The sequence below is a fragment of the Balaenoptera ricei genome, chromosome 16, assembly GCF_028023285.1.
Source record: "Balaenoptera ricei isolate mBalRic1 chromosome 16, mBalRic1.hap2, whole genome shotgun sequence".
Classification (NCBI taxonomy): domain Eukaryota; kingdom Metazoa; phylum Chordata; class Mammalia; order Artiodactyla; family Balaenopteridae; genus Balaenoptera; species Balaenoptera ricei.
In genome coordinates, this window is record NC_082654.1 from 55446675 (window position 1) to 55471441 (window position 24767).

General features: G+C 51.5%; 1 protein-coding gene across 2 annotated transcripts in view; it reads right to left on the minus strand.

Moving 5' to 3' along the window:
* Positions 1–24386, minus strand: part of TSPAN14 (tetraspanin 14) — a 55847-nt gene extending 31461 nt beyond the window's left edge. For both annotated transcript variants that reach the window (XM_059900241.1, XM_059900240.1), the window contains exon 1: positions 24275–24386. The gene's annotated coding sequence lies outside the window, so the exon portion shown is untranslated. The remainder of the gene's footprint in view (positions 1–24274) is intronic.
* Between the last annotated feature and the right edge of the window lie 381 nt (positions 24387–24767).

Consider the following 24767-nt stretch of genomic DNA (forward strand, 5'->3'; position numbering starts at 1 on the left):
TATGGACAAGACAATCGTGCTCCTTGGAAGGCCAAATGCACCTCCTCACCTGTGCTTCCTAAAGAAGCCAGACAGTGGATGGCCGTGCTCTCCATGGAACTGGGCCCCAGAGATTGGGGAGGGCTGCTCAGGCATGGCACCCGAATGTTCAGGAATCCAAGAGGGCGCTCCTTGGACATCATTTAACCTAACCATAGTAAAGAACTCTCCCCAGAGCTCTGAAGCAGTAAACAAAGCCAGGCTCCCTTCTCTCTCCTTGGTCTTGGCTCCACAAAGAAGCCAGCTAATTAGCAACTGGCCTGTATGCTTTCCACAGCACTGCAGACCTCATCCCTGCCCGCTTGCCCAGGGCCTCTGAAAAACGATGACCCTGAGGTGACACAGGGACTCCCCATGTGGAGATCCCTGGTCTCCTTCAGCTCCAGCCAGGTAAGCAGGGAGAACACGGAAAGGCCACAGGGAGCTCCTTGGCATGCAGGCTGCAGGGACCCTGTGCTCTGGATTCTCTGCAGGGGGCTGGTTTTCTTACCATCTGCTCCCCCCTCCTCCACTGGGCTCCCAGGGTCTCACCCCACAAAGACTGACAACCAGGAAATAACTCTGCTTTCACAGATGTCAGGGTACGAACCCACACCCGGAGAATCTCAACAACCATGACGTAAACCCCAAGCCCTCACTCCCTGGTAACTTAAACACTCGGAACTATACTAGCCAGGTCTGTGCCAGGGAATGATCAGAAAGAAACACCCTAATCATCCATGAGATGATGTGTCACACTCAGATATGTCCCCTTACATGCCTGCCACCGCCCCCGCCCCCAGAGCACTCGCATGAGCACTGTGCCATTTGTGTTGGATCAAAATAACCTTACGAGAGGTTTTGGGGCAGGGTGTCTCAATGACACTTATTTCCCCATTCCAACCCACAGAAGAGGAAACTGTTGACGCGAAACCATTTAGTTCAGTCTTTCTTCACCCACTTGTTTATTCCTCCTCCCCATGGGAAGAGAAGGCACTCAATGGACCAGGAGGTGAGGAGAGTGACCCCAGCCCACACTTCACCTAAGGAGCAGGGAGGAAAGCCTGCCTCTCACTCCTGACATGCTCGCTCTGTTCTGGGACCAGGAGGTGGAGAAGCAGGTCCTGAACTTCAGCCAGAAGATCCAGGTCTCCACATAGGCAAGCCCCAGAATTTAAATGGAAGGAGGTAACAGTTAGACCTGTTTGGACCCTAGCCTAAGCCACATCCTCCAACACAGGGCCTTGGGTTTGGAGGGGAATGAAGCCAATGAGCATCTGAGGTCTGGCTTGGCAGCTTCAGAACCTCAATGAAGGAGAAAAGACTGTTGAGTGCTCCCCAGCCACCAGCCTGAGGTGTTACCCAAAATTTACCAAGGACCAAAGAACAGAAGGCGATGAGGACAGCGGCGCTGAAACCAGAACCAGACCTGACCCAAAAGTTAGCCAAAGTGACTCCAGAGTGACTGTGGTCCCTGACTTCTCACCTTCTTTGGTAACCCTAGTCATGTCAGAGGAAGGCAGAACTCAGCGCTCTACCAGGTAACCAATTAACACCAAGACCATTTACCCTAAAATACATACACAGACTAAGAACTTTGCCTTCTAACAGAAGATGAATAAACTTTTCACAAATACTAATTACCACCACAATTGAGAAGAATCTCCAAAAGCTATTTTGTGTTTTTTGCATAGAAAACAATTATCAGAAAAATTTAATTCCAAGTCCTCAAACTGTCTCAACTCCAAAAGTTATCAAAAAAGAATAAAGCATTTATGTGGCAAATAGGAGGCATGTGTTTGTCAAAACATCAACTTCTTAAAACAAGGGGGAAAGTCAGAATTATTTAAGTGTTGAGATAGCTCGTTTGCAATCAGAGAGGAACTGAATAATACGCTAAAACCAATCTAAATATTAAAGGCTACATGTACACACACACACACACACACACACACACACACACGCCAATCTCCTTCACTTTTGAGCCAACAGGAAAAAACAATCCAAAGTACAAAAATATCAGTATAAAACAGGTAAGTTTTTAAATTCCCATACAATTAAAAGGAACATTAAAATTAAAAAGGACACACAAATGATAAGCTACCTGCAGCTGCAGCTATTATGACAAAGGGTAAATACTATCTGCAACATATAAAAGTTCATACTTAACAAAAGATCCTAGTTTTAGACAAATAGACAAAGGATACGGGCATTATACTGAAATGGAAGGACAATACAATTCATAAATGGAAAAATATTCATAGTCACTGGAAATGAAACTTAAAGACAACCCGCAGATAGTGTTTTACACTTTTTAATTTAACAAAATCACCACCACTATTGCTGGCAAACCACGATGAGCCTGGTGCATTCATACCTAGCTGGCATGGGAGTAAACCGTTACTAACCCTTTGGTAAGCAATACAGTTACAGACATTCAAATCCAAAAAAAAAAAAAAAAGCCAGACCCTTAATCCAGTAAACTCATGACTCAGAATTTGCCTCAAGGAAAGAAACCAAAAGAAGAAAAACAATATGAGTTAAGTATGAAATCTAAACATCCTGGTTTGCAATTATGAAACAATTTGTAACCATGTGGTCAAAGGTCAAAATGGAAACTAAAAGCGTGAAAATGGTTTCATGGGTTGGTAGACATACAAGTGATTTTCTAAAAAGGTTTTCATCATCGCACTTACCATTACCACCTTTGTATTAAAAATATAAACTGAGGGTCTTCCCTGGTGGCACAGTGGTTAAGAATCCGCCTGCCAATGCAGGAGACACGGGTTCGAGCCCTGGTCCGGGAAGATCCCACATGCCATGGAGCAACTAAGCCGGTGCGCCACAACTACTGAGCCTGTGTGCCACAACTACTGAAGCCCACGTGCCTAGAGCCCGTGCTCCGCAACAAGAGAAGCCACCACAATGAGAAGCCCATGTACCGCAACAAAGAGTAGCCCCAGCTCACCGCAACTAGAGAAAGCCCGCACACAGCAATGAAGACCCAACGGAGCCAAAAATAAATAAATAAATAAATTTATAAAAAATAAAATAAAAAAAAAATAAACGGAGGCCACTACTGGTGGAGGATGCTGGCCCCCCAAGTGTGATGACCTCTGTAGTCAAAGTAAACAGGGCTCATCTACTTTGGGATAATATTAACTTGTAAGATTCCTTCCTCTTCCCTCTCCCTCCCACCGCTTTATTTAATTTAAAAAGTAGCACACGCTCAACTGTAAAATACTTGGACAATTCAGAAGTGCGCAAAGGGAACTGGCAATGAGAAACCACTGACAATGGCTTTCAAATTTTTTACGACGGCCCACAGTAAGAAGCACATTTAACAATCAATCCAGGGCACACATACTTACATGCACCCCTGAGTTTTGTGAAACAGGACTTCCCCTTATCACAGGCCATGTGTTCTAGATTTGCTGTTGCTTTAATTTTTTTCAAAATTGTCCCCGCACATAATCTACGAATCAGCGACTGTAAAAGCTATGTTGAGAAAAACAGCAGATCCCAGGTCCCAAGGCCAGGCCTTGCCCTTTCCAGGGACTCCCTCAACTTCTAGCTGGTCTTAATGTTACCTTTCCAAATATCTCTTAGAAATTTCTGTATATGATATGTTTGTCTTACTATTCCCTGGCTTTTCAGTGTTATTTACGTGTTACCTATCCACTTCCCACCCTGGAAGACAAGGGCATAACTCTCTTCCCTCCTCTACAAACCACCTGTGCCCCAAACCGCCCCCCCCAACTCCTTTCCCATACCTGCACTCCAATTATAGCTAAACTATAGTGATGGCTAGAGTAATTTTCAGTGTTTACATTATTAGGACGACGAGAGCCATCAGAGTGAGCCATGTAAACCATGATTACCTTTCCTAGACAACTTTTTGTTCTCTGGAGTTAATAATTCTTATTTTTCTGTTTGTTTAATTTTCTACAAATTTATTAATATTCAACCCCAAATTCAATGCCAGTTGTCCAAATCTCCTCTCAATAAGCTCGCTCACATCAGATGTCCTATTTCTAGTTCTTCTTCCAGAAGAAACCTCTCCTGGAATCCTCTGAGCCGCTTTAATCTGGACTGGGTCCCAGAACTCCCTTTTGCCTCATTTGGGATACAGCCTACAAGAGAGCCAGTCTTTGTTCACCTTGGTGGAGGAAATCTTCAGGGCAAAAGGAAAGTTTTTCAGACCCTGTATGTCTGAAAACATCTTTATTTTACCTTCATTTCTGAATAAAAGTTGGGCTGTGTATAGAATTCTAGGTTGGGAGTCAATTCCACTGAGAACAATGAAGGGGTCACCCTACCTATATTCCAGGGTATCGAGAAGGCTGAAACCACTCAGATTCTTGATCTTTGTATTTAACCTGTTCCTTTCTTTCTGTAAACTTGTAGGATCATCCCTTTCTCCCCAGCACACTGACATTTCAGGGTACTGGTCTACCTTCATCCACTTGGCTCAACATTTGATGAGTCCATACAATATGGAAACCTATATCTTTCTAGGAAATTTTTTTCTGGATGATTTTCCCACTTGCATTTTTCTCTGTTCTCTCTTTCTGCAGCTCCTATATTAATGGATATGGGAACCCGGGCTGATTCCTTAAATTTCTTACCTCTTCTGCTCTATTATCCATCTCTTCATCTCTCTTGTCTATTTTCTGGAAGACTCTTTCAACTTTATAATAATTCTAATTATTCTATTAATTCTGATATTTTTGCTCTGCTCTTACTCTTTTAAACTTTTAATACTTTTTTGTTTTCTAAATGTTCCTTTTGTATAGTATCCTATTCATATTTCATAGATATAATATTTCTCTTATGTCTCTGAGAAAATGTCTAATTTTTTTCAAAATATTCTCTCTAAATAGAATATTTATTTCAAGTTGCCTTTTCCCCCCTACTTGTTTTGCTTCCTTTCATGTTAGGTACTTTCTTCAGATATTAGCAATCCTTGGTAATCCTCATGACTAAGAATAAATGCCTAAGAACTGACTAGTAGCACTGAGTTCTTGGGCAGGTGAGTTTCTGTGCAGGGCGATCTGGCTGGGCCATCTGCTAAAGATGTCGTCAGCATCTTTAGTTCTTTCCTCTTAGGCCGGTCAGGTTCCCGAGTGAGGTGTCTTTTAATCTCCTGCCTGAAAGGTAAGGGGCTGGCTGTCAGTGTTCTAGAAACCAAGTGGGATAAAAGGCTGGGGAATGGAGATAGTCTTCATATGAACCTCCAAGAACACCTGGAGTCTCCCAGGCCCTTGGTTTTTCCTTCAGCAGAAGGAATCTCCAATGTCCAGCTAAAGGGAAGAAGCAGTCACCAAGAACCACTGAGAAAGGAAAGGGCTCTAACCACATCAACTGCTTTCAAACAGTTCTTATATTTAGCCACCTCTGATGCTCCTCCCCTGCAAAACCCCCAAAATAATAATATGGTGACACCAACTCCTACATTTCAAACCGAGCCCCTCACCCATCTAATTACTGGTTTGCAAATTTTTTCTTGCTGTTGTTTCCTTTCCCATTCTCCCTGTCCTCGTAGATTGATTGCTTTTTAAAAATTCCCTGTATCTTAACTTTTGTGGGGTTTTAGGATAAAATAAAATTAGGTGTGTCCACTCAATCCACCATTTTTACACAGATCTCTAGGATGACTTCAAAATTTTTTTAATTGCCATCTTTTTACTGAGCAAAGTCAAAAAACAGGAAGTATAATTTATAACCATATAAAAGAAAGGACAAATGAGATTTTGCAGATGTAATCAAGATGAATAATCAATTTACTTAAAATAGGGAAACTGAGTGGGTCCAGTGTAATTACATGAGCCCTTAAAAGCAGAGCTTTCTCCCAGCTGAGGGCAGAAGTAGTCAGAGAGATTCCAAGCATGAGAAGGATGCAATGCATTGCTGCTGGATCTGAGACAGAGGAGCCTCATGCAAGGACCAGAGAGAGGCTCCAGGAATTAAGGGTAGCCCTGGTTGACAGCAAGGAAACAGGACCTCAGTTCTACAACAAACAGCAAGGAACTAGATTCTGTCCCAGAACCTCTTCTGAATGCAGCCTGCCTACCCCTTGATTTGGGCCATGTAAGACCCCTAAGCAAAGAACCCAGTTGAACTATGCTGACCTGGACAACACCATCCACCCATATCCCAAGCTAGAACCCAAGTTATCCTGCTGGCTCCTCCCTGCCTCATTCTCCAGACTCAGCCATTCACCAAGATTCAACCTTTCCACCTGGCCTTCGAGGCTCTCAGTACTTGTACCTGCCCACAGGCCCATCCCAGGGAAGGGCAGCCATATTCCCAATGGAGCTGGGAACCCTGCTGCACCTCCAAACAGCACACCTTAGGCCCTGGACTGTCCAGGTCCTCAGAGCCCACTGGGTACTGGGGAGCATTCACTGGCCATAGGAACAGGGAGGCCCAAGGGGAGAAGTCTAGGAGGAGACAGGTGACTTTCAAGGGAAATGGGTTCCAGTAGGAGAGATGGTCACAAAGGCAGGCCAGAGTAGGCTGCCTCACTGCCCATGGGAATCACACACAGGAAGGACGTCATGCCTCAGCCCTGGGGCACCGCCACCCTGAGAGGGGAAGGAGGGGCTCAGCTCCATGGGCTCCCCACTCAGCTCTGACTCACCCTCAGAGTCAGAAGTGTCTAAGTCTTCCTCTAACCCATACCCCTTAGGACCCAACTCCCCATACTCAGAGTCTGCCAGAAACAGTACAAAGTTGGACATGGTGGCAGCAGCCACTCACAGGGGTCTGGAAGTTTGACTCTTCACTATGGGAAGACACTACAAAGCCAGGCAGGTGTTAGGGTGGGCCACCATCCCTTATCACAGGGTCACAAGCACAGGCCCTGCCACACAGGTGTGGGAGAAGGGAGGTTCCCAGAGTTCAGAGACCCTCAGGCCCTAGACTGCTGGACCTGGGATGGCCTCCAGGTGGAGGTCCAGGAAAGCCTAGGCCACCAGCTCTGAGCCCCACCAGGCTCTCCAACGGGCCTAGGATTCTAAGTGCTGTATGAATTGGCTTCCTGTATGAAACTCTGTTCTTAGCAAACACAGCATTATGAGCTTCCACCACCAAAAACCCACAACCCCAAACCTGATGAGTTTGAGGAGCATCAAGGGGCCCCTCACTAATCTGGTGAGGAGACATCTGTCTACCTCAGTCCTGTCACCAAGGAAGAAGGTGAGGGAGGGAGGGATGTGGGTCAGAGGAGGGAAGCGGGGAGGTGAGGGCTCAGCGGGAGAAATGTTGGGCCTGGAATGGAGGTCACCTAATCCAGCAATTTTCAAACTTACTATTTTTATTACTTTTCAAGCTACAAGAGCTTTTGTACAAAGAGACTCTGACCCAGAAACCCAGCATGGAGGTGGGCATAGCAGGTCTCTTCAAGTGGCTGGTGGAAAGGGGAGGCTCCATGAGCTACACACTTGAAAATGACCGGCCTGGTCCAGCTGATCCCAAATTCCACAGAACAGGAGAATCACTCAAGGAGCTTTTTCCAAACTGCACACAGAGACTAGTTTAATAGGACTGTGACAGACCTGGAAATTCACATTTTTAAGAGCTGTCCTTCACAGCCGTCAGTTTGAAGGGACCCCCACTGGCCCAATCTGGAACAATGTGAGCATCAAAATAAACAATAATACTAATGCATTTTAACTCACTGAATAAAGTAAGAATCCATGAGTCCATTCTAATATATATAAATGGATAAATAAACAAGTGGAGGAGAAGGGAAAGTTCTTTACAGCAGAAGGATAAATGTAAAATTAATGTAATTAAATCATTGTCACTCAGCAACCACAACAGAAATAACTGATAATGGGTTTTCAGTCTGTTCAGGCTGTTGTAACAAAACACCAGACTGGACAAAATACCACAGACCAGGCAGCTTCTAAAGAACAGAAGTTTATTCCTGACAGTTCTGGAGGCTGGGAAGCCCAAGATTAAGGTGCCAGCATGGTCAGGCAAGGGCCTCATCCTGGTTCAAAGCTGGCACCTTTTCACCGTGTCCTCGCAAGATGGAGCAGCAAGGGAGCCCTGTGGGGTCTCTTGTAAGGGCACTAATCCTATTCTTGAGGGCTCCACCCTCATGACCTAAGCACCTCCCAAAGGCCCCACCGCCTAACATCATCAAACCAGGCACTAGAATTTCAATATGTGAACTGGGGCAGGGGATGACACAAAAACATTCAGACCGTAAACAGGTTCTAAAACCAGTTGATCAAAGTTTGATGAGAAAGCAGCATGTTTACACAGTCTCAAAGTATCTCCCCATAGGACACTTACTAATTACAAAGAACATAATAATAGCTCAGCAGTGGAGAAACCCAGCAGATACTGCCTTAACCAAGTGACCACCACTGTCATCACTAGTAATGAGGCCCTCAAGCCAACATCCATCCCTCCTGAGGGGATACAATGGGGACACACCACAAAATGCATAACCCAAGTCTTATCTTGACAAAAGATCAAAAAACAAACAAAACAAATGAAGGCAGAGTCTACAAAATAACTCATCTCCAGTAAAATGTAGAATTTGTGGCCATTTTCCTTTAAACAAACAAACATTTGGGCAACAAACACGCCTGGGGCCCAAACACAGATCTTGAAGATGATTCATCAGGCAGCTTACTCAACTGCTCAGGCAGCACCAGGGTGGTGCCTGCCCACCCAGATGAGGCAGGGCCAGGTCACCCACAGCTGCTGCCCCCTAACCTCTCAAAAGGCTGTGGGGAAGGAGGCCTGGCACCGTCCTGGCCTCCCAGCTGCCTTCCCTCTGCTGCTGCAGGGGAAGCCGCCTTCTCACGTGAGGATGGGGAGCCCTGCCGTCATGGTGCACGGCACCTTGTGCCCAGATAATCACAGCAGGCCTGTTTCTGAAAACCTAAGTGCACACAAAATGTCTACCCCCAGAAGCCAGGTGCACACAAGACGTGGTAATCTGGGCCCAGTTTACAGCGACATCCCCAGCATGGACAAGAACCCATGAGGCCTACGTGCTGTGACCTCCAGACCTCAGGACCCAGAGGCCTGGACCCTCTGTCCACCCTGAGGTTCCCCACGAAGAGCCTAAGGCAAGGCCAGTTCGCGACTGAAGCCAAGTGCACAGCAATCCACCAGTGCCCTAACTCACTCTGTGAGCCCCTGGGGGAAAGGCTTTTGTTGTGGGAGATGAACATCTCAGGACCTGTTTCTACATGTCCCGGCACCTGCTGCGTGCCAGGCACCTAGAATGGGGCTGTGGACACCAAGAACTCGAGTGAGACCCGTGCCTGATGCAGGGGGCTCAGGACACGCTTCCCTCTGCTAAATGCAGTCAGGCAGGAGCAGGAGGGCAGGATGGGGCCCAGGAAGGAAGGAAGGAGGAGGCGGGAAGCTGGTCAGGAAATGTTCCCCACAGCAGTGGGTTTAACTGCTACAACCCAGCATGGTGGCAGCCAACAGTCTCAACAGAGCCCCAGTGTGGCCCCAGCTCTGGGCCGGGCCCTGAGGATGTCACCAAGACCCCACCAGTGTGGCTGCCCTTGCAGGGCTGACACAGTTGTGGTAGGGGCCACTCCTAACAGCCGCAAACATACTGAGTGACAAGTGGGCCTTCTCTCGGAGAGAAATTCTGCTCCAATAGCTGAGTCCTGGGCAGCCCTTAGGGGAGCTGCCCCGGTGCGAGAATGTGACCTGCCCGTCTAATGTAGGTGGGAAATGTTCTTTTTGCAGGGGTTGCCCTATCCCCACCCTCCTCTGCCCCAACACAAAGAAACTATATAGGAGAACTTAGAATTACACACATTTACTCCATTTCTCCGTGCTTGAAAGGCATAAAACACTGTGGCTCTAAGATATTCAAAATCTTTGTATCCAAAGTCGCACAGTTCACTACAATATACTGTGTTTTAAGACAACCAACCAACCCACTTCACTCCAAGGTCAGCATTGGGATCACTCCCTAATCCTGCCCTGGGCAGACAGGGGCTCACCAGGCCAGGGCAGAGCCTGTCTCCTGGCCTCCGAGCAAGGCAAACAGCCTGGGGTCAGGCTCACAGAGGGACAAAGCAAAAGGTGAAGCCCGCTGGAGAAAAATAAATAAATATAACAAAGTGCGTTGAAAATGTAAAAGAGAAGAGGAATAAGAGGGGTGGGGGAGGGAGAAGCAGATTTTTTTTTAATGCAAATCAATGGTGGATCTCTACTGAAAAAAGCTGAGAAAGATCCGCAAAGAGATAGAAGATTAGCAGCTTAGTCCCTGAAACAGTCCCGGAAAGCCAGGGGCATCCCCAGGCCTGGGGGCCCAAGCTCACACCCACAAGCCCTCCACCCACCTCAACCAGAACGCAGTGGGAGGGCAGGCAATCCTAGCGAAATCCGGAGAGTCATCTCAAACATTTTTCCGCTAAAAAAAATAAATTTACAATCCCTTTTCTGGCCTATTTATTTGAACTTCAACGTCTACCAAAACATCTTTATATATAGAATGCTTTGTGTTTCTACAAAAAGCAAACAACATTTACAACCTGATTTTGATCTCCTGTCGCCCAGCTGGACGGATGGGGCGGGGCAAATGGCACCAGATGGCCGAGGGAGGCTCTGCGCCCCCTTTCACAAAAGAGGGCTCCAATTACCTCCTCGGCTCAGTGCCCCGAAGTTGACCTCGCCAGCAGGCTTCAGGGAGCCAGCTGCCAGCCAAGGCGGCTTCCACGGTCCCCAGACCCACCTCCCAGACACCGCCAGCGCCCAGGGCTACCTGCTGCGAACTGCGCGCCCGAGGGGGTGGGAGCCACGGAGCCAGAGCTGGCAGAGCCCTTTAAAGTCGGCAGCTTTAAGGAGGGCAAGAGGGTGAAGACAGCAAAACCACAAAAGAGACAGAAGAAGGTGCGAGAGTCTCAGGGTGGGGCAGGGCGGGACGGAGGTGTCTGAGCCAGTGCTTCTCAAACTTGAAAGCGCATGAAATCACCTGGGAATCTTGTTAAAAGCAGGTTCTGCATCAGCTGCTGTGGGGCAAGTCTGCAGCGCTACAGGCTCCCAGGTGTTGTCGGTGCTGCCCAGTGACAGGCCTGTGGGCAGTGGTCTGAACAGTGAGGGTGTAAGAGGCCCAAAAGAAAAACAGTAACACTGATGGAGGGAAAGGACTTAAGTAAGGCAAGTCATGGGGGAAAGCCCACCCACCTAATCGTGTGTCCACCGACAGGGATGCAATCAGCTTTCTCGGAGGAATGCTTTAACTGTAGAATTTGCTCAGTATTTTAGTGCATCCCACTGGATCCTCACAGGTTATTTTTATTCCCATTTCACAGCTGTGGAAGCTACTCTAACCAAATGTTTATCAAAGCTGGACTCCCTGCCCCTTGGATACCTTCCAAGACCACAGACCTCCTGTGACGCAGGGCAGAAACACACAGCCCAGAACAGTGACAAGGCTGATCCCAGCCCAGCAGACAATGGGAGGAAAGCCATGGGGCACAGGAGGCCTCCCAGGGGGTGGAGGCTGGGTGGGGAAAGGCAGATAAAGGGCCCGAAACCCATTTTTGCCTCCTGGAATTTTGAACAAAATAAAGACAAAATGTAAATCTAGCCGCCACCTCGCCACCCCCAGGACCAAACTGGATATTTAAGTACAGATGGTATCTCTGTCTTATAGGTTTTGTTTTTACTCTTAACAGCCTGGCCTCACTTTGTTGGGAGGTAAAATAAAGAGCTTTCTTTCCATCCCCGGAGGTTCCCCAAAGAGGGAATGTGGTATTTCCAAGAAAAGGGTCAATGCCATTGTCTGAGGCAGGACTATTTATCAGTGGGCTCCTGGTGCCACACTCAGCCCCTGAGGACTGCCCGTGTGCTTCTGGGCTCAGGATGGGTGGGTTTCACCACCACCAGCCCCTCAAGAACCTGAGGAAGAAATGCGCCAGGGAAGAGATACCCTCCGTTAACCCCATCTGATGACATTTCCTCCAAAAAGGTGCCCTGAGCTGGTGAGAGGGGCTCAGTGTAGCGACCAAGCACTTTGGACTTAGATTCATAGAACTCAAAGAGTCACGGCTCAAAAATGTCCAAAGTTCATCTGAGCAACCCTTCCATTTTCCAGAGACCTACGCCCATGGAAATGAATCGCCAAGGTCACCCAGAGGGCCAGTCGCACAGCTGGGACCCAACCTCAGCCTTCTCCTTACTTCCCTGCGCTTTTCCGGAGCAGCGTGCTGCCTCAGTCATGACCTTTCCCACACTTGTTTGGGCCCAACTACGCTAAAAGCTGCATCTGTGTTTCAAGGTATATGACAGCGAACTTAGCTATTTTTGCTGAGTCTTGTACAACATTTGCTGAAACAAGGGCACTCCAAAGGGCAACCCTGTCCAGGGCTGGGACTTGCTTCCTAATTTGCGAGGTTGGCTGATAAGAGTCAGATAAGACAGCCAGGCTGATCTCAAGACGGATGGGTTTTGAAAAGATTAAAAAAAAATGCTAAACACGAATAAAAGTAGTGACAGCTCCAGAGTTCTCATACCAAACAACTCTTATGTCAAAGGCAGGGGGACTACATTTCAGATTCCGGCTGCGGTTTAGAAAGCTGGAGATGTATGAGTTGGGGCGGGCACACTTCCAGAAAGAGATGCCAGAGAGTAACCCTCAGCTTGGCCTGTGACCTCACACTGGGTGAAATCAGACCCCCAGGAGGAAGCTCATTTTGCCCACCAAAAACTGGGGATGAGAGACATTCAGATGCAAAGGGACAGGGGGTGGATGGTTCCCCTCAGTTGGAGAAAAATTCCCACAACCACAGAGACCAAAAAAAAAAAAAACCTACTGTTTTCTCAACTACCCCTGCCACTAAATGCTAAGAGCTCTTCCTACACGGCTCTTTCATGGAGAAGGACCAGGAGGTAAAGGGATCAAAATTTACGCTTGGAAGTGGCTTTTTCTGCCTAAGACCAGGAGGCTGGTGCTCCCAAAGGCATCCATGAACTCGCCCTCCCCCCCATCCTTCTCCCTCTCTCACACACCCTCAGTGGCACAAACAGGAAAGCCCCCTCTCTGTCCCCACTGTACAAGTCAGCATCACTGTGATCCAATAAGATGCAAGACCCTCTTTAAACAAACAGAAATCTCAGCACCACCGGGGAGCTGGGGGTACAGCTGGGGGAAGTGACGGTACAGCCGGCAGACTGCACGCCATCGACTCAGTGGGAAGATTCATGTCGTGAGGGCTTCCGCTGGTGCTGTGCGCCCGATGCCTGCTGCCTGCCCAGCCTGCCGCCGCCTGCCTGAGATTCAAGAGCCCGGAGATGGCAGAACAAAGGAAAATGGCTGTGGCTCAGGCAGCGGGGGGAGGCTGCAGGCCGGCCTGCCGGCAAGCAGGCTTTTCTAGAGCTGAGTGCTCCAGCGAGGCACAGGGGACACCGGGCTGAGCGCTGAGGTACAAAGGAAAATGGGGGCCTCAAGGCTGACAGCTACCCAGGCACACGCCTGGCCCCCACCCAAGGGTGCAGCTGGGCCGGGAGAGCTCAGGCAGACACCACTCCCAGAGGCGGCGGGCAGGTGGCTGACAAGACAGGCACTGTGCACCCCTGCTCCTTGCCCAGCTGCTCAGAGCTCTCCCCCAGGGGGGTTCCAGGCACAGCTAGGGGGCTTGGGGGGGGGGGAGGGGAATCTTGACAGAGGTACCCACAAAGGGCAGGGTCCCTCCAGATTTCCAGGGATGGGGAGCGCTGGGAGAGGGCAGGGTTGGGCTAGGCAGCTCACCCAACATCAGAGAACATGAGTGGGGCCCTGGAGTGGCTAAGATCTGTTCACTAAAGGACTTCTATTAGCATAATGGGCTCCCGCTACCAGCAACAATAGAGGCACTGGCCACCCCCTCTCCTCCTCCCCTCCCCCCAAAATAATTCACAATGGGAGGCAGCAGGAAACCGGGGCAGAGCCCATGAATAGCTCCACTGTCAGTTCCCAGGCGCCACCTCCTCAGCCCCACAGGTCAGCCCTAGCTGCCACCCGGCCACAACAGAAACTTCTGTGCTGCCAAGCTCCAACAACAAGCTCCTTACAACAGAGCGGTGGGCATGGGAAGCTGTGGACTTCTCACAGGGGCGGCATGTGAGGGCAATGGTGGGAGAGACAGGGCAGGGACGCAGGCCTCAAACTCACCAGGTCAGGGTCATATCGGGCACCTTTTTTTTTTAGGGGGGCTATCTGCCAGCCAGCCCTAAAATCTCCCCGCTTCGTGCCCTGCCCTTTGCAGGCATGGGGTGGCCAGAGCCAGATAGGGGAAGATTATGGTCCTTTCTGGGGTACACGGTGGCCACAAGGATGGGGAAACAGCCAGAGCACTCCCAGGACTCCCAGAAGGATCCCAGTAGATGGCTCCAACGTAAGCCCTCTCTCACATCCCTGCCTCCCTGCCCCAACCCATCCCAGGAAGAAAACCTCACCTGCCCTCACCCCCTGCTTCTGCTCTGCAAGGAAGCCGCCTGCTCAAAACAGAAAAACCCATCTATTATTTACACCAAGTGTCTTCTACACAGGCTTTTAAAATCACAGGGTGGAAGTCAGGCCCAGAGCAGCCTGAAGCGGCACAAAGCCAGGCAGAGCCTCTGGGCAGGCAGGAGATGGGGGAATCCCAGAGCTGCGGAAGGTCCAGTGGGGCCTGGACAAGAGGCCTCACACTAACCCCCGAAACCCAGGGAGAATCTCCTCTTCTAAAAGCTGATTCCCAAATCCTTGTTTGTTTCTCAGCCAGGATGCCGGACCTCACACCTGGCCCAATTCCTGCAAACTCCTGGGGCCGCTCAAGCCCACTCCCCGCCTCCCCGGAACCTCCCTAGACCCTATCTGGCTCTGACTGCCTCTTCACACTCTTACATCACACTTTCGGGTGCACAGGCAGGCCCACAGGGCACAGCCAAGGGCTGCAAACACCAGGTGCCCTGGAAGCAGGCTGACCTGAGCTGAAACAGACAGACTACAGCGGGAACTAGCACCAGCACTGCAGTCCCTCCAGCTCTAGGCTCTGACTGCAGAAACACAAGATCCCTCCAAAAGAAAAACTCAGAAATGTTCATGCTCCCTCTTGGAATCAAAACAGCGTGCTTCTTTTCTGGTCAAGCACCCCATGCCTGGATTCCCCGTCTAGCCTTCTCTACGACAGACCTCTGAGCATGTACATGTGAGGCATTCCTGCAGCTCGGCTTATAGGAACCAAACACTGAAAGCAACCTCAGTGTCCATCCATGGGGGGCTGATAAAGTGAATCAGGGTTGACCACACAGAGGAATAACATGCCGCCGTTAAAAAGAATGGCCTGAACTGCGTGTGCTGAAATGGAACAATCCCAAGATAAACTTTAGGGTAGAAATCAGAACTCCCTAAGTAGTGTACGGCATGGCGATAAACAAGAGGAGGCCAGAGACGCTTCACTAGACACCCAACATCTGGTAATGGTGACAGGGCCTCAGGGGAGCAGAACTGAAGGGGTCAGGGGTGGAAATATTAATTTTCACTATATATTTTTATGTATCTTTCATCATGTATTTTTTTAAAGAAAAAAGTTAAAACTAAATTGACATTTAAAATCCCTAAAGTTCATGGCACAAAAAATTTGGCTTGTAGCTCTCTGCAGGCAGTCTCTGGCATCTCCCTAGAACAAGAAGAAGGGGGGGAAAAGGGGAAGAGAGTGCCAGGCTCTGGAATAAAGACAGACTTACCAACTCAGAGAGTTCCCTGCTCACAACTCCTCCCCAAGTCCCAAAATAGAAAGCCTTCCTAGGAAGACCAAGAGCAGATTTTGACCAAGGCAGAAGGGGAACCTAAGTTATTCCATACAGAGGACCATCTGTAGCCAGGTCCACTCGGTCCACGATGAGACTGTAAGACCCCCAGGTTCTGGGGGCACTGAGCCGCAGGCATCCCAGGCCTCAGCATGGACCCTTCTCAGGGCCCTCCCCAGTCATCAGTGAGGCTCAAGGTCCTAGTGTTACAAACTCATCCCAATTTTAGCAGCTGAAGAAAGCTATTTCAACAGATTTCTAGGCCTGGCCCAACTCCAAGAACAGGCTAAAAACAGTTTCTCCAAAATCCAAGCTCTAAACTCCAACCCCTTAACCACTAAACTCTCTGTACCTTTCAGGAAATGCAAGCTGCAAAATGGAGCTGTGAGATGGGTTTGCACATTTGTTCCTTACTAAAGGAATACGTACATGTTGTTTAAAAGCCTACTTTAACTGACATGTCAATAAATACTCTGCACTCAGAAGCACTGATGTATTTCCTCCAAGTGATTTTCCCCCTAAGGAACGATATAATAACCATCCCAGTCTCTCTCCTGCTTCTGAGGGGTATGACACAATGCCTATTAGAACCAGGACTGGCCAGACCATTTGGGTGAGACCACTCGGCGGGCGGGGAGTGGTTCCTGGATGGAGCTCTCTCTACCTAGCAGAAGTTCCCTGCCCCACCTTGCAGCCCACCACAAAGATCTCCTAATGACTCACAGACTGCCCAGACCACAGAGAAAGGTGGCTGGAAAGAGGGAAGATGTTAAGTTTGGCTCCCCTATCCTATTAGAGGCTTTCTGATGAGTGTTCAATGTTCGACAAGTAGCCCCCAAATTAAGGAGCACAAATGAGACTCCACAACAAGTAGAATCACGCAGGCACTTGGAGCCCTCAGACCTCAGCTGCTGGAGACAAGTTCCTGGGCCCTCAGTGGGCCCTCAGCACCTCTGGTGCAGAATCCTACAACCCTCCATCAGCCCAAGGCCGGCCCCTCTCTGACCGCCTTTCTGCATGAGCGGGCAGCACCCTACACCCAGGTAGGAACTGACCCTCAACACACCGAATCCTGCAGCCCCCCGGGCTGGCACTTGCCCCACCTCCCCACATCTGTCTTCCCACAGAGAGAGCTTCAGGACTCCCTAGTCCAGAGGAGCCCCGGACAGGCCTGCCCATCCCACCCCTCCACCAGGGCACAAACCACTCACACCTCCCTGCTCCCTCGGGAATGAATGAATACCCCATGGCTACCACCGGCTCTTTTGTTGACAGGCCCCCTTGTCCACGTTTATATCATTACTTGTATTTCACAGGAAGCAGCTAGGACAACAGGAGACGATGACAGTGGAGGTAGGATGGCCGCACAGAGCCACTGTCCCCTGCAGGGGTGGAAGCCAGCCCTCAGGAAGGGGGGAAGGCCCGAACCCACAGCCAGCAGATCAGATTTTCTGCACACACCCTTTTTTTTTTTTTTTTTCTCACAACAGCGGGGGGTCTGGTTCCTAACAAGCTGACTGTTGAGACAGGAGCACCCCCAGGAGTAGCAGACACACCCAACAGGGTCATCTGTGCAGGGTGTGACCAGACAGACAAGAGGGGCAGAGAAAACCAGGAGGATCGGAAGGCCTTGGGCAGCGGAAGGAAGCAGCGGGGGATCAGGCCAGAAGGCCCCTGGAGCGGCAGTGGGGGAGAGGGAGGGGATCACCCACTGCACCTCCCTTGGCCCAGCTCAGGCAGATTAGACAGTCGGGTCCCAGGCCTGTGGGAGAGGGAGATCCATAAAGTTGTCAGACTGGTTTGCCCAGGATGCAGAGAACAGGAAACACAAGGTACACAGGCCAAGGAAAGAGGGTCAAGTAGCGAGGGTTGTCCAGAGTCAAATGGCTGTTATCCGGCTCCCAACAGATCTGGCAACAAGGGCAGCCAGCATTGGCCTGGGGGCGGGGGGGGGGGGGGGGCACAGGGAACCAAGGCCACGGGTCCATGCTGTTTCTTGGATGCAGAGGGCGGTCCAGGGGCCAAGAGTGAAGGAGCCAGGGGCCAAGGAGCCAGTAGATGCTGTAAAGAAAAGGACTAGGGTTTCTGGAAACAAGGGAGTGACGCCCACAAAGAGGGGCACCACTCCTGAGCGACAAGCGTGAGTGGTGATGAGCTCAGGCTAGTGCCTCGTACACTGACAGTCTCTTTTTGACCAAACTAGTCAGGATCCTCTGAGCCCTCTGCCCCATGAGGCCCAAACCTGGGCTTCTGTCTCTGTCCTTGTAGAGTCCAGTTTTCGCAGGAATCCCGCTAAGGCAGTTTAGCCAGGATCTCCTCCCGTCCCACCCTCCATAGCTGATCACCTTCCACATGTGACCAAATTCCTCATCCTCCCCGTGTAGCACCTGCCACGTGACACCTGATCACCCCAGCCTGCCTTCAGCAAGAACTGTCAGGTCAGTTAGCAAAGAATTACCCTACCCGCCTATAAATTTACCATCCATCCACTCACCCACCTCTGCTCCCGGCTATAAATTCCCACTTTTCCTTGTAACATCTGGGGTTGAGGCCAGTCTCTCTCCCCTACTGCAAAACCCCATTCGCCATTGTTGTAGTCCTTACACCTATCACGACACTCCTGAATAAAGTGTGCCTTACTGCCTTCACGAGTGTCAGAATAATTTTTTTTAAACAATATGGAGCTCCAAGTCTTCCTGGACCCCTCACCCAGAGTGTGAGAACCGCTGGGCTTGGGGCTGGCCTCCCCGACCAAGCCCTGGGGGACAGACCCTGTCTGTCTGGCTCAGGGGTGAAGGGCTGAAACCAGACAGCCAAGCTGCAGGGTGGTCGGACATTAGGGAGGTCATCTGGAGAGGAAACAGGGTCTCTTCGTGGCCATGGTCACTCAGTGGGCAACCAGGGCCTTTCCTTGGAGCAGCTGGTGGCAGCAGCCAGAAGCCTGGAAAGAGCAGGGACCTGAGCAAGCTGAGTGGGCACCCCAGACTGGGGATCAAAACACTCCAAAAGCTGAGAGTCACACATGGCCTGAACTGCTGCAGTGGGTATGTAGGGCCCAGTCGCCCATCCCTGGGAGGCCAAATCTGAAGCTGGGGCGGCCATATCCCTTATTTCCACCTGCCACTTTCCAACAAGCCCGGGTACCCCATGGTGCCCTGATGGGCTTCTGATGCATCAGCACAGACCCTGCCTTGGAACTGTGTGTCCTGGGATACGCTGCTGCCCTCGACCCTCCCAGGCTCACCACTCAGACTTCAGGGTGTGGATGAAAGAGATACAGGGGACACTCATTTAATTCCAGCTGCTGTGAGGGCCCCTCTCCGGAGTATCAGGACGACAAATTCCTCAAAGCCGCTTTTTTTTTTTTTAATGCTTCCTGGGCCCTGAAGAATAGACTGGCACAGGCCCCAACAGCTAGTACAGGTAAACAGGGAAAACACAGACAGGGGGTTCATCGAACCTCTCCTCAGGGTCAACCTCTGCCCAGCCCCACGTCCTGACCCCTCCCCAAACCTTACCCGTGCAGGAAAGCCCAGCCTCAGCTCTCCCAAATTCCAGGACACACGCAGAGTCTGAGGCAGCACCAGGAGTGTACCTCTGACCCAGGATCCCAATGGCCCCGCCACGGCTCGCAGCCACGCAGCACAGGCTGACAGAGCCCAAGAAGGGAGGAGCTGGTCCCTCCTGCTATCCAGCTGATGGACATCAGGGCTCCAGGAACTTCTTCTTGGCTACTGGGTGTGCGAGACAGAACAGACCTCCAGAAGCCTGCCCAGGCCCACTTACTCTCAGATTACCAGCCTGCGGCCTCTTGAGGGAAAACCACAGCAACGCCCAGCCAGGCCCAGCCCCGCCCAACCCCAGCAGGCCCAAGAATAGAGGAAGTGGGCTTCCCAGAATCCTCGGCTGGTGAGCACTTTGCTGAGAGCCGTCAGCGTGATGGCAGCAGTCCCAAACCAGGGTATCACCCTAACTCAGGGGCTGCACACACTGCTTCTCAAACCTGAAGGGTGTATGCTTCACAGTAACCCCACGAGGGACAGGAAGGGCAGATTCTTCTCACTTCACAGATGAGAAAACCAAATCCAAGAAAGAAAGAAAGAAAGAAAAAAAAAAAAAATCAAAGACTTGTCTAGGTCATTCAGCTAGAAAGTAGATACAACTCTAAAGCTGGCCTCACCACTGTCCACTCTAGGTGCTGGACAACATTACTCATCGTTATGTTTAATTGGCACTAAACATTTCCTACTAGCCAGGCCCTTTGCTGGTCCAACACAGCCACTTGCCCTGTCTGAGCCAAAAAAAAACATGCCGTTAAGGGAGAAAACAGATGTTGAGACATTATGAATACCTCACTGCTATAATGAAGATAAGACAAACCAAGAACGCTGGCATTCACTTAGACCAAAGATTTTCAAAGCACAGGTCTACACAGTCCCCTGAGGACTCTGATGACCAGCCAAGAATGGGACCACTGCTGTAGACCACCATTGCCTCTCTCCCTCTATTCCAGGTAGGAAAGAAAACAGAAGCCCTGAAAAAGGAGGAGACATGCCTAAGGATAGTACATTACCACAAGCAGAAGAACCTGAAGTCTCACCACCTCCACCAGTGTTTCTTGACCCTGCTGGAAGTCACCAGGGACAAAGCCGGTGACAAACCACAAAAGCAAGGTCCACAGGGTAGCCAGCTCTTTGACACCCTGCAAGCGTGGCCCGGGTGGAAAAATGCAATTAACAAAGGGGTTCTAAACCACTTCGCAGGACAGAGAACCACCCCAGCCCCATATTCAAGCCTGTCCTCCATGTGGCTCCATCCTTTAGTAATCTCACCACCTTACCTTTCCATACCCCTAGGCCTGCAAGCTCAGCCCCAGAGTCTCACAGGTGGAAGGGGAAGGGCAAGGCCTAGAAGGGTGCTTCTACATGCTCCTGCTTCCAAGAAAGGTGGCTGTCCCTACTCGCCACATACAGACAGAGCATGAGGAAGTTCAAGAAGTCCAAGGGCTCATGTGCCAGGGCAGAGAGGAGGAACAGGAGCCTGCTTCGCTTCCCATAGGCAATAATATCCCTCCTTAAAGGCGACCAGGACCCAGCAGCAGGAAACAGGAATCCTGGAACCCAGTTTACAGCCCCTAGCACCAGGCTAGGAGCTAAACAAGTGCTTAGTAAGAATCCCTGGCCTGGGACTCATCACTAGTCCTTGGGCTCATGAACTAATGAATGAAAAAATGAATGAGCAAAAGAAGACCCAAGGGACTCAAATAACTTGCCCAGGGTCAGAGGAGCAAGCTGCTTCTGCAGACCACCTCTTACTACCCTAATAAGCATTTTTGTTCACCACACCTCTGTCTTTCAAATGTGGCACCTCAATTCATCTTTAACCTAAATGACATTTCTTTGACTAATTCGTGATCGATGTTCATGGTGACACAGAAACATACGACACTCGGACCCAGACCTTGGGAAGAAGTCACAGAGACGGCACAGTGGTAGGCAGGTGGCAGGCATCAGTGCTGTTCACCAAATGTTTCCAGTCCTCTTTCGCTCCCCACCCTGCAGGGAAGTACGGCCATGTGACTGCTTTGGCCATGAAATGCCACTTCTGGGTGGAAGCTTTAAGAGCCAGGGTGAGATTCATCATGTTCTCTGTTCGTCTGTCCAAGTGACCAGGAACATTTCACTTAATCAGCATGGGTCCCATGGTGAGAACAACATAAAGCAGACATGCGATGCATGTGGTGTAAGAAATCATCCTTTGTTGCTTTAAGCCTCCGAGATTTGAGGATTGTTACCACAGCAAACTCTGATCTATCTAGACAGATACAGTCAATGACTCGCTCCCACTGTGCATGGCAGTGCTGGTCTTCCCATTCCCTGGCTTTAGGGAGACAAAAGCTACATCACCAGTCAACCTGCTATGTGCCCAGATAGTTGAGATGCTTTCAGAAGCAGGGAACATAAGGGCACCTGCACTGAAGAACTTACTAGTTCCTTTGTGGGCCAGGCTTGTTCAGTGTATTAATCAACTTTAATCACTTCTGAGAGGAAGGCATTATCTAATTAGGTATGAGGAAACCCGGTTCACATTCAGACCTTAAGAAAGTTACTCTGTGACCTCTCTAGGCCACAGTTTCATCCTCTGTAAAACGGGACATTAACATTATCTACCATACTGTGTCGTTTCACGGATTAAATGAATGAATACGAGTAAAGCTTCTAGGATAGTATGTGGTGTAAGTCTCAATCATTAGGTCTCAATAAACTTACTATTACTACACATTTTAAAACCAGCAAAGGTTTCCCAGGACCGGCACAATGGCACTTTACAGGCATTGCCAAACTGAATTCTATCTCAGTTGAAGTTAAACAAGTAACAAGTCAAATCCCTGAGCACACAGTAACCTAGAGTGAGACCTCAGAAAATGTTTCCACAACCCAGAGCTTCCAGAACTCCCTGCTCCCTCCCCTCCTTGGGAATTCAGTACCACCAGGACCTGCAGGGCAGGGCGCCCTCCTCTCCCACACAGAACACGTGCTTTGTCCTCCCACTCTCAATCACGGGAAAGGAGGCGCCCTCACCTGCCCTCAGAGATTTGCACAGCTGCCCAGCTGGTAAAGGGGGGAACTTCCCTGGGCAGCCAACCCTTCTGCAGCCCCTTTCTTTCCATGCCCTTTCTTCCCAGAGGCAGCCACAAACCTCCAAATGCACCAGTGGGCTTGAACTCCTGTTTGCCTGAATAATGCTGCTAAGCAGAGATCAAGCTCAGATTAATAAACGCTACAGAGCATCTACTACATGTCCAGCCTGGGTTCTAAGACCACACAGAGCTGCCAGCCAGCTGTGAGCCTGGAACAATGCTTGCAACAGCTCCTGGCACCCCACAGACTCTCAACCATGCTTTGTTGAATGAACTGAAGACCATGTTTGGTAGTCCAAGCAGTGGAGTTCAGAGATGTGGGGATGCAATAAGAGGGGAGGGGAAATCCGTCTGGTAGCCTGGGCTTCCAAGGCTTGACCCCCAGACATTATGGATCCTCATGATGGGACAAAGCTTGGAGACAGCTGAGAGAGGAGCTAGAAGGGCAAACGGGGCCATCATGGAGGAGTACGCGCTTCATTCTGAGGGTGCCAGGGCCCAGGAGGATCCCTGGAAACAAGGGTGCTTTGGCCTTCCACAGGGCTGACTGAATGTAGAGGGGATGTAGGGGTGCTGGGGTGCTCTGATGGCCTAGGCCCCAGGTTTCCCTTCACCAGCAGGGAAGGGTGACCCGAGCACTCTGCAGGCACTAACTTCCCCTACTTTGAGGTCAAGGGGAAGGGGGAAGGCTACTTTTGAGGATTTGGCAGGCAGCTCCACCCACTCCTAATCAGCCCCAAGGCAACCCCCATCTCAGAAGACAGGAGGACTCCTACGGAGCAGACCATGGGAGAGAGCACACCTGCAAAGGCTCCAATGCAATGCCCTGCACTCATGGCCCAGGACGACTTGATGCCCCCAGACCCCAGCGCGCTGCTACACAGCGCCGCAGCCAGCCGCCAGGGCAGTACGGGGGGCCAACCATTTCCCGACTCCTCACAGCACGGACCCCATCTAGCCTGAGACCAACTTCTATGGGCCTCCCGGATTCGTGTCCCAGCAGTCCCGGTACCCAAGTCCCTACACAGACACACACACCCCCCATACACACACACACACACACACCCATACCCACTGGCGGCACCACCACTCCTCCCCGCAGGAGCAGTGGCCCCGGGACGAGCCAACTCCGCAGCCACAGACCCAACTCGACCGAGGCTCCAGTTAGGTCAGGAGTCGGGCTTTGCTCCAAAGCACAACCCCAAACGACCAACACGGAGAAGCTGGATCACCACCTACTCAAACTCCGCCCGCCCCAAACCCGTGCAGGGCAGAGTGGAACACACGGCCGGGGTGGGCGACTTGGAGCACACTCGAGGCGGGGCGGGGAAGGGGACCGCCCTCCCCAGTCCGCGCCACCCTCCACCCCTGGCCCAAGCTCCGGGCAGCCGAGGGTCCGTGACGGAACCGAAAGGAGTGCCCAACCCAAGGCTCGAGGCTGGGGAGAGGGGCAGAGCCCAGAACCGCGGCGGTCCGACCCCTCCCTCCCCGAGTGCTCCCACTCCCGCCCGGTCGCAGCAGGCACCCGTCCGGGGACACGGACAGGGCGAGGGCGGCAGAACCCCGAGCGCCAGCCGGGTCGCCCGCTTCGGCTCTCACTCCGCCCGGCGCCCGAGTTCGGCTCAGCGGGGTCCGGGCCAAGGCCTCCGGCCCCTCACGGGCGATCTGGGCAGACAAAGCCAGTGCCGCCCGCCGGGCCGCCCCCGGGGCAGAGGCGAGGGAACCGGAGGGACCGATCCTGGACATGGGGAGCAGTCCTAGTCCCCAGAGGGCGCTCAGGGGGATCGGCCTCAGACAATGAGGGGGGCAGGGCCCGACGCTCCAGCGGGGACTCCGCGCTCTACTCACCCGGGCGCGACGGCGGCGGCGGCGGCGGCGGCGACGACGACTGCAGCGGTGCGGCCGGGCTGGGCCAAGGAAGTTAGAGCAAGTTCGGCGGCGCTGGGCGGGAGGGCGCGACTCAGGCCATCCGAGCGCGGGGGCGGGGCGCGGGGGGGCGGGGCCGGGGGCGCGGCGCCCGGCGGCGGCTGAGAAAGGGGCGCCACTTCCCTGCGCCGCCCGGCGCGGCCCCGCCCTCCACGTCCCGCCCCCACCGCTCGCCCCGCCCCCACCGCTCGCCCCGCCCGGCCTTCCAGCCCGCGCCTGGGCAGAACCGGCGGGGCCCGGTCCCCGGCGCGTCTCTTCGTCCCGCTTTGGGCGGGGCCGCAGGCGGGGGCGGCCCTAGTCGGCGCTCGCCCCTTGGGTGCGCGGGGCAGGCTGAGCCCGGACCCGCACCCAACGTTTGGGGGCCGGAGCAATACGTGGACGCCACGTCGGCCTTGTCACTGACCCCACCGGAACC